The sequence below is a fragment of the Pyrus communis genome, chromosome 11 (genome assembly GCF_041283825.1).
Source record: "Pyrus communis isolate YQ-2024b chromosome 11, ASM4128382v1, whole genome shotgun sequence".
Classification (NCBI taxonomy): domain Eukaryota; kingdom Viridiplantae; phylum Streptophyta; class Magnoliopsida; order Rosales; family Rosaceae; genus Pyrus; species Pyrus communis.
The window spans coordinates 11,427,733-11,436,508 of record NC_142575.1 but is presented as its reverse complement, the minus strand read 5'-3'; the positions used below and the strand labels follow the sequence as shown (position 1 = coordinate 11,436,508).

The 8,776-nt window shown below is 32.4% G+C and overlaps 1 pseudogene; it reads right to left on the bottom strand.

Annotated features, from left to right (window-relative positions):
- Positions 1–2,650: 2,650 nt before the first annotated feature.
- Positions 2,651–8,130, bottom strand: LOC137742628 (uncharacterized; annotated as a pseudogene).
- Between the last annotated feature and the right edge of the window lie 646 nt (positions 8,131–8,776).

Below are 8,776 nucleotides of genomic sequence, written 5' to 3'. Positions count from 1 at the left end.
CATAAATGCAGGAGTTAAATCTCTTAAATGATGTTAGGGACCTCGATCAAACTATTTAAACAAATACGGTTTTATTTGAATAGTTAGGTTGATTAGGAACTGGAACCAAAATACCTAAATTGAATCTCAATGAATTTCCATTTAAATTCAATCTTTCACAGACTCGACCCCTACGTGGCAATGTTCTCTCTACACCATAAATTCTCTTGGATAACACATGGAGAAGTACATTGCATGAACTTAACTGAATCAGCGTCTCATTCTATGCACAATCAATTTGTTAAGAAGTTAGTTTTACGTGCAACACTTGCACACTCTAACACAATCACTGTCTATTGGCAGCCTCCAACAATGACATGCCTATTCTCTCTTTTTCTCGTGCCATCCTGTGGCGTTACCTAGAGCAAATATGTTAAATCTAGGGGCCCAATGAGCATAATTTTGATAGCTTATGTTGTAATAGGTGATGCGATTTACATTTTATTGTGTTTATGATGTTTCATCACAAGCAAAGAGAAAAACTCCGATTCGGAAAAATGGTTTCCGATGAATTTATAAACACACATAGTACACACACTCCCGTCCCAATTTTGTTTCTAAAAGATCCCGCTCTTGATCTAGGCGGGATCTATCCCCCTCTTTTTTCCTCTTCTTGATGCGTAGTGGATTGCTAAAGCAGTTCCCTGTCTACCCATGGTTGAGACATTATACTAACACTTCCTACTAGTTGCTTTATTATAGTATCGTTTGCATATGATATAACAAATGAGTGATGAAGATAGATGATCTGCCAAAATTGTTGAATCCCAAAAATTCTTTTTGGAAGAGAGAAGATGAACCTCTACTAAGTGCTTCCCCCGAAATAATGAAGAGTCTAGGGTTTCAAACCTTGACAAAGCCCTCTTAAGCCTTATAAAGTAAAGAAGTCATGGTCCATTGAGCAGTACAGAGAACTTTTTTTTTTCTTTCAAACTTTTTATGAATAAAATTGATAAAATTTAAAATTTAAAAGTTAATTTTGATGGAATTGGTAAAACTCTTTTGATAAAATCAAAAGTAAAGTGTATTACGTAGAAATCAACCATTCATATGATTCTTTGATAGAAAGAAATCACAAATAATAAAGAAAGTTCTTATAATTATATAGAAAAAGAAAATATTAAAGAAAAAAAATTAAACATTAAAAAAAATGGAGTTTTAACGAAAAGCCTATGGTACTATTCACTTTAACGAAAAACCACATTTTTACACTAAAAAGTCAATCTTGGTACTATTCATTTTACCCTTTATTTTTTCTTTATCATTAAAACTCAAAGTTTTCAAGCCCTTTTCATTAGTTTTTCTTAAAAAAAAAGGGAGGGAAGCATGCCCAATGAACTATGGTTAGTCGTCAAAACATGTTAAGTCTAAGTGCTTTCGAACAAAGAAAGCAAATCCATGCCCGTACCATCAAATATGGGTTCAATCTTGTAGCACCAATTGGAAATGCTCAGCATGGGAATTTGGAAGACGGCAATTTGGTGTTTAGGAGAATGCCAATGAGGAATACAGTAACTTGGAATGCAATTAATGGTATCAGGTTTTCAAAAAATGGGAAGGGCATCGAGGCTCTACAACTCTTTGAGGAGATGCGGTTGGAGGACGCAAAACCGGACTATGTTACATTTGTGAATATTGTCTCTGCTTGCAGCCATATGGGATCCGTCGAGAGAGGCTGGGATATATTTTAAGATGATGTCTAATAAATTTGGCATAGCCCCAAGGGTGGAACATTATGCTTGCATGGTTGATGTATTGAGCCGTGCTTAGATGAAGCCAAAGAGTTTATAGAGTCAACAACTATTGATCATTGTATGGGTTTATGGCGTATTCTATTAAGTGCTTTCGGAACTATCGTAATTACGAATTGGGAGCCTATGTTGGAGAGAGGTTAACGGAGTTGGGCTCACAAGAATCATCAGCTTATGTGTTGTTGTCAAGCATATATACTTCCTTGGGCATGAGGGAAGATGTTGAGCAGGTAATTAAGGAGCCTGGGTGTAGCTGGATTGAATTGAAGAAGCATATTACTGATCACAGATTACACAGATTATTGAATATTCCTTATTTGCTTGAGCGTGTATGTCTTTTATACCTGTAATCTTTAGAAGAACCACATTGGATAAAAACAATAGAAACATTCGCGATAAAACTGATACTTGAGATAAAGTTTGAGGATACAGCACATGACTGCACCTCTAGTGGATGACTTTCTCGAATTCTTAAGTTTGAGGATACAGCACATGACTGCACCTCTAGTGGATGACTTTCTCGAATTCTTAAGTTTGAGGATACAGCACATGACTGCACCTCTAGTGGATGACTTTCTTAAGGAATAAAACAGATACTTGGCGTAAGAATACTTGCCCACTTAGTACTATGGTTTAGTGATATTTCTTTTCACCTGTAAGTAAGAGGTCTTAGGTTTGATTCTCGTGAAATACGAATATGAATCACATTATTATTAGCCCATTGTAAGGTTAAGTTCACCTCTCCTCCATCTTAGCATAGATAATACCTTTTGTTAAAAAAAGAAGAGATAATTGGCCTAAGGATATTTACCCTTATAATCAACTTTTTCTACTATCTTAATTAATCGTTTGATGTCTAATTACTGTTTGAATGCCCGAAGCTTGCTATAGTACTCGGCCAGCCATCCTTCAATGATCTTCACCTCAGTTTTTCGTTGCTCCACCAACCAGTCTGGATCAGTAATGTTGTTTGATCGAAGTACATCTAAGCAATGAGATCCTGTATAATAAATGTTCATTTTGTGTTAATATAAAGAACTATTGATGTCTCTTTTATTTTTTTTATTTTGTTTTTTGTTTTTGGCTTTAACCCTTCTAGTGGAAATAGTGTTTCGGGATTTACCATTCTTTGCATGGACTGCAACGACAGTGTCTGATATGTTCTCCAAAACCCTGCGATTAGAGTTAATAAAATCAAGTAGTTAACTTACCATACTTGCTATCCGTTGTTAATTTAAAAATCGAACGGTTTAGGAATTTTCATGTGCTTACCCGCCACCACTGAACGGGTCTCGTAGCCCATTGGAGAAAATAATATTGCTAGCGAAACTGTAAAGTGCCAGTTTTATATCCTGTTTAGCAGAATTTTTGTCAGCATAGGCAATAACTATATATATATATATATAATACTTCAAAAATCTTATTCTACACTCCTTACAAGTGTATTTTTCTTTCTAATTATAGAAAGTTTGAAGTGCAAAATGAGATTTTTTGAGTGCCAATAACAATTCCCTATATATATATATATATATATATATATATATATTGAAGCATTATATATGAAGAAATTAAAAGAATGGTTTGAAAAGTTGTTATTATTAGATGAAAAACATACATGGCCTCCAAAGTAAGCAGTGACCCAATTAGGACGAGGAGGGACACCATAGATTGCCTTGCAGTTTTCAATGTATTCTTGTAGATCGAACTGGTAAGGTGGGAACATGGAATCGTTGCTGACGCTTATGGGAATCACCATGTCACTACATGTCTGCGTGGTACAGTACACATTAAGTATATCCGTCCATCATCGCATATATGATTAGTGGCAGTTTTATGATCTCTTGAAACAACAATGCAGAAATCAAAAAACAAAACTGATCACATTGATGCGCTTTCTAATAAAATGTTGAGTCATATTATTGTATGTGACTCATTTATATTAAAAATCTGAATCAATAATACAAAGAGAACAAATGTTATTCGTAATAATATTATGTGCATTTTTGTAGAATTAGACTTACCCAAGTTGATTTAGTCATTTCAGAATTACATAGATTTAGCCAAGTTGAATGCAAAATATTATGTGTATAAACAATGTAGAATATTGCTATCAATCATGATATGGGAATTAAAGAACTTGAAATACTTGCACTAGGGTACTAATAATGCTTATTAACTATGAATAATGAGGTTCATACGTACTCATTGAATAATAGTTTGTATCTGTACAAGTTGTTATAATATATCTATATCTATATCTATATCTATATCTATATATATATATATATAAACTTGCTTATAGAAGTTGCAACAATATATGTGAAGCAACATTTAACAAAGAAAAAAGCAATATTCCCCGAAGTCGAGTTTCTTTTAGGGATCCTCTTTGAATGACAACCATATATGGACGAGTAAACCGAGTTAAGCAATAACCTAGCATGTGTGCATGTCAATGTTTATGATCACTTCGAAGCAAGATTTTTATTAAGTAATTAACCTTTGGCATAATCAGCATATCTAGAACATTAACTTATCTGGACCAAAAACCATAAATGTTTATCTATTTATTTTAGACAAAAATATTATGGAGATGACAACTACAATTGAGTATCACGTTATCTGACAAACAATGTATACATGCTATATTAATAAATAATGTTTTAAATCAGGACGGAGTGAAACTTTAAATTTGATCATTAATATGAAAATTGGTATAGTCGAACTTACTGAACTATAAGTTGGTTTTGTCATTGAAATCATTGTTAATAAATTTTAAGTAGGTCATAATTAATCAATTGAGATAAAGTGAGAGGATATTTTCCTCTACTAAAACCCTTGAAACTATATTTTCCTCTACTAAAACCCATCTCCTTTTGTTTTCTTGAATAAAGCCCATTGACTACTCTCCAATTAAACAAATTCTTTAATTAAGTTTGACTTTTCAAATTGTGTATTTTTCGAATACCTAAACTACCCCTATTAATACTTGGATGAGGTTTTTGGATCAGTTACTTGTTATATCCATTTAATTAATTTTATATATTTTACAAAATAATTCATGCCATTCATTGTATATTCAATGTATTAACTTTCAAATTGTTATAACGTGCCAATTGAAAAATAATAATACTAATTTCATAATTTTGTGCATTACATATATAAATTAATTTACCTACCAACACAACAATAAACCTAAAACAGCTTCGGCTAATATTCCAATCCCTAATACACAAAACAAAAGTTGTATGTTCCGCACAATTCTTACCTACAAAATAGTCTAATTTACCTATTACATCAAACCAAAATTTAAAGGGTCTAGTTTACTTTCAAAATGGTCTAATTTACCTACATGATTTATGTGCATTAGATTAAAACTTTATTTAATTGCCTACAAGCACAAACCCACAACATTCGAACATTATCTAATATCACAAATTTTTTTTTTTTTGGAATAGGTAAATTAATTTAAATGTAGGTAAATTAGTATAATATTAATAAGTAGGTAAATTAGTATAATATTAATAAGTAGGTAAATTAATTTAAATGTAGGTAAATTAGTATAATATTTTATAAGTAGGTAAATTAATTTAAATGTTGGTAAATTAGTATAATATTTGTATGTAGGTAATTACATGATTCAAAATGAAGGTTTATTAGTATAATATTTTATAAGTAGGTAAATTAATTTGTATGTAGGTAATTACATAATTCAAACAATATTATTTTTTCCGTACAAGATTGTCTTTCTCTTTTAAATTTGGTAAATTAATTTATATATGTTGCTAATATTTATGATACAAGAAAGGTAAAATATCCATATGGATTTAATTGCTCATCATAATTAGGATGAGTAATAACATTTATTGACCAAATTAGGATTCTATGGCATAAGTTGTAATTGTATTGTAATAGTTGGTCATATATTTGTCTACATGGTAGGCTATTTGAAATTTGGGTTTTATTTGAATGTTTAAATTTAGATGGGTTTTTATTTGGAAAATAGGAGTTTCAAGGGTCTATATCTAAAGAACCCTATACTTAATTACCTGCCAACTCCACCCTACATCTGTTTCAGATAGGTTTCTGGGTTCATTAACATAGCATGACCTATTTCCACTATATGCAACAACACCTGCAAATATTTTGCTTAGAGTATCATTTCCAGAAGACACTCCATCAATGCCGCCACAGAAAACAGTAACTGGATAACTTGGTGGACTATTGTATTGAGCTGCGCGCCCCACAATACAAACCATCCAAGTAGTTCTTCAGCTCAGACGACGTGGTCAACGGACTAAAAAAAAAGAAATTAAACAAACAGGGAAATGAGTAACCTAATTATCTAAATTATCAGCAATGTTTCTTGTTTATGTAAACTTTCAATTCACGTAAATGATAAGAAAAACAAAAGATTAATGACAAAATTGTTAAAATTATTTCTTATTATTATGAAAATTCTAGCATGTAAATGACAAAGAAACAAGTACGTAAGGACAAATTAATCATTAGACTTTATACACTGTTTAAATGAATGATTAAATTTAAACATTTTCGATGAAACCATCATATCTACCCATGATGTGACAAGAAAACAAAAGAGTAAGAGTGGAATTATTTCAATATTATGGACATTGTATAGACCACCATGCAAAATTATAAAAAAGAAAAAGCAAATGAGTAATGACAGAAGTATTGGAGAATTAACTAATTTGACCATCTCATCCCCATGAAAATGTCAAAGAAAAAGTCACTATACATTCCCTGGTATAATAAATATACTTTGAAAGAAAACTGAATGAATTTTTTAAAATACTAATAACAATTTCCTTAAATTAATATTACCTATAACCCTCAAAATTATATAGCTAACAATCTTTAAGCACCTACCTGCAAGTGTGGAATTTGTTGCTAAGAAATGAGAGGCCTTCAGGCTTGGAAGCCATATCATCAATTTCGGACCACGACTTTTTTATGGTTTGGTAGCAAGTTTCACTGGCTTCCTGCACATGCATGCCCATAAATCACAATTAATCGTTTGTTTACTAAGACAAATACATTAACTACTAATTTGAATATACGATTTAAAATGTTTTGTAGCAGAAGCCTAGCATAGGAGGGTTGGGTTGAATAGGAATTTCTTCGATAAAACCAAAGTCATATGTTTGCAAACAAAATATACAAAGTAAAAGAGATATATTACTTGAAAATCTTTGGTAACAATTGAGTAATATCCTTTTTCTGGTGGAATAATGTTATCAAAGTACAGAATTGGAGCTGATGAGGCTAGAGCTCCTAGAGCGACATGGGGATATTTTAGCCGAAACCATGAAGCAAGCACTGCATCAAGTGTAAGAAAGGGAAAATTAAAACATTAACAAAAAAATTTACTTATACATTAATTAATTAGTCGTAACATTCACAAAATGGAATCACTCACTTCCACCATATGATGCACCGATAACAATCACCGGAGAATGTTCAGCGCGGAGTTGCTTCTTTACATGTATGAGGATCTCTGCATAATCTGCCATTGCTTGAGCTGAGTTGAAGTACCCAATAGTGCTTGCATTTTTAAATGCCTCTTCCCTTGATCCAAATGGGACTGATTGCCCATAGTAACGGTGCTATAAAGAGAAAAATAAAAGTTCAAAGTAACAATAAAAAAGGTAAGAATTCACCTGATAAACATTTTATATTTTTATGTTGACAGTATGATATCTTAAACTACTCTAATCTATTGAAATGGTCGAACCCAGTAATAAGTGAACGTACTGCCATGACAAATTGGCCTACCCCATATTTGCGATAAGCACTTTTTAAGTTGATAATCAAGTAGATGTGAATAAGTCTGGCAAGAGAACATTTCTAAAAATACAAACAACTCAAAATGGCGATATGCATGGAACTCTTTCTTACGTACCTCGATAAATATCTGGAGAGCTTGAAACTGATTGGCGTTTTCACTAAGAAAGCCAATAATAGATAGATCAGCATCAATGGCTTCTTCTTCACCAAGGTAAGCAAATATTGGCGCGCTGATATTGGAGCCTCCCCAATGCTTGAAATTGATCAAATATCTTTGCTGAAAAGTATTGAAGCTATCAGGCCTGAAGTTGAAATGGTCAAGTGTTTGGTTGTAATAAAATGTTTCAAATTCTGTAGCTGGATCAAATGCAGACAAAGGTTTTGGGTGGTCGTGTGCAAAATAATTTCCTTGTACAAATGTTCCAGCATTCGGACTTAGCAGCGGGATGTTTAAAGGTGTAGCAGAAACTGAGATTGTGATAAAGAGAGAAATAATTAGTACAAGGCATTGAAGCAAAGATATGAGACAGTTCATGGCTAGGTTTTGGATAGAATGCTGCTAATTGGAGAGTTTCAGTTGAGTTTTAATTTAGACTAAGCACGGCCATATATAATAAGAGATTATGGCTTTGTTTTGACTTCTATATAATGGCCGGCGACAGTATTTAATTATAGAAATTATCGCTCTTCCTACAATTTAATAAAAGGAAGAATAGAGAAAAAAAAAATCATTTCATGGAAAGAGGGGAAAAGTAAATGATAGTTCTTTTATAATGTAAGGACTAAAAAATTAATTAAGCACTTGAGGGTTAAAACCCAGACTGAACCAATCCCACTCATAGCATAATTTTTTGGTCTAGAAATTCATGAAATGCACAAAACACACGCACACTAACACTTAATCACTCTGTCTGTTGGCAGCATCAAACAATGAAACGCTAGCATGTGCCTTTTCTCTCAAGCCTTGTCTTAGCACTGTGAGCAAAAACGCATTCAGGGCAAATAATTTATTGAGGAGACCTAATAAGCGCACATTTTGGCATACAACATAATTTTTGGCACATTTTGCCCATCATCTTTGTATCTAGTATTTTTCTTTTTAAATTGATGGATCTTTTAGAATTTTCACATTGATGAATCCTCAAGTATTGTGTTGATGCAAATTTTCGCCATCTTTAGTC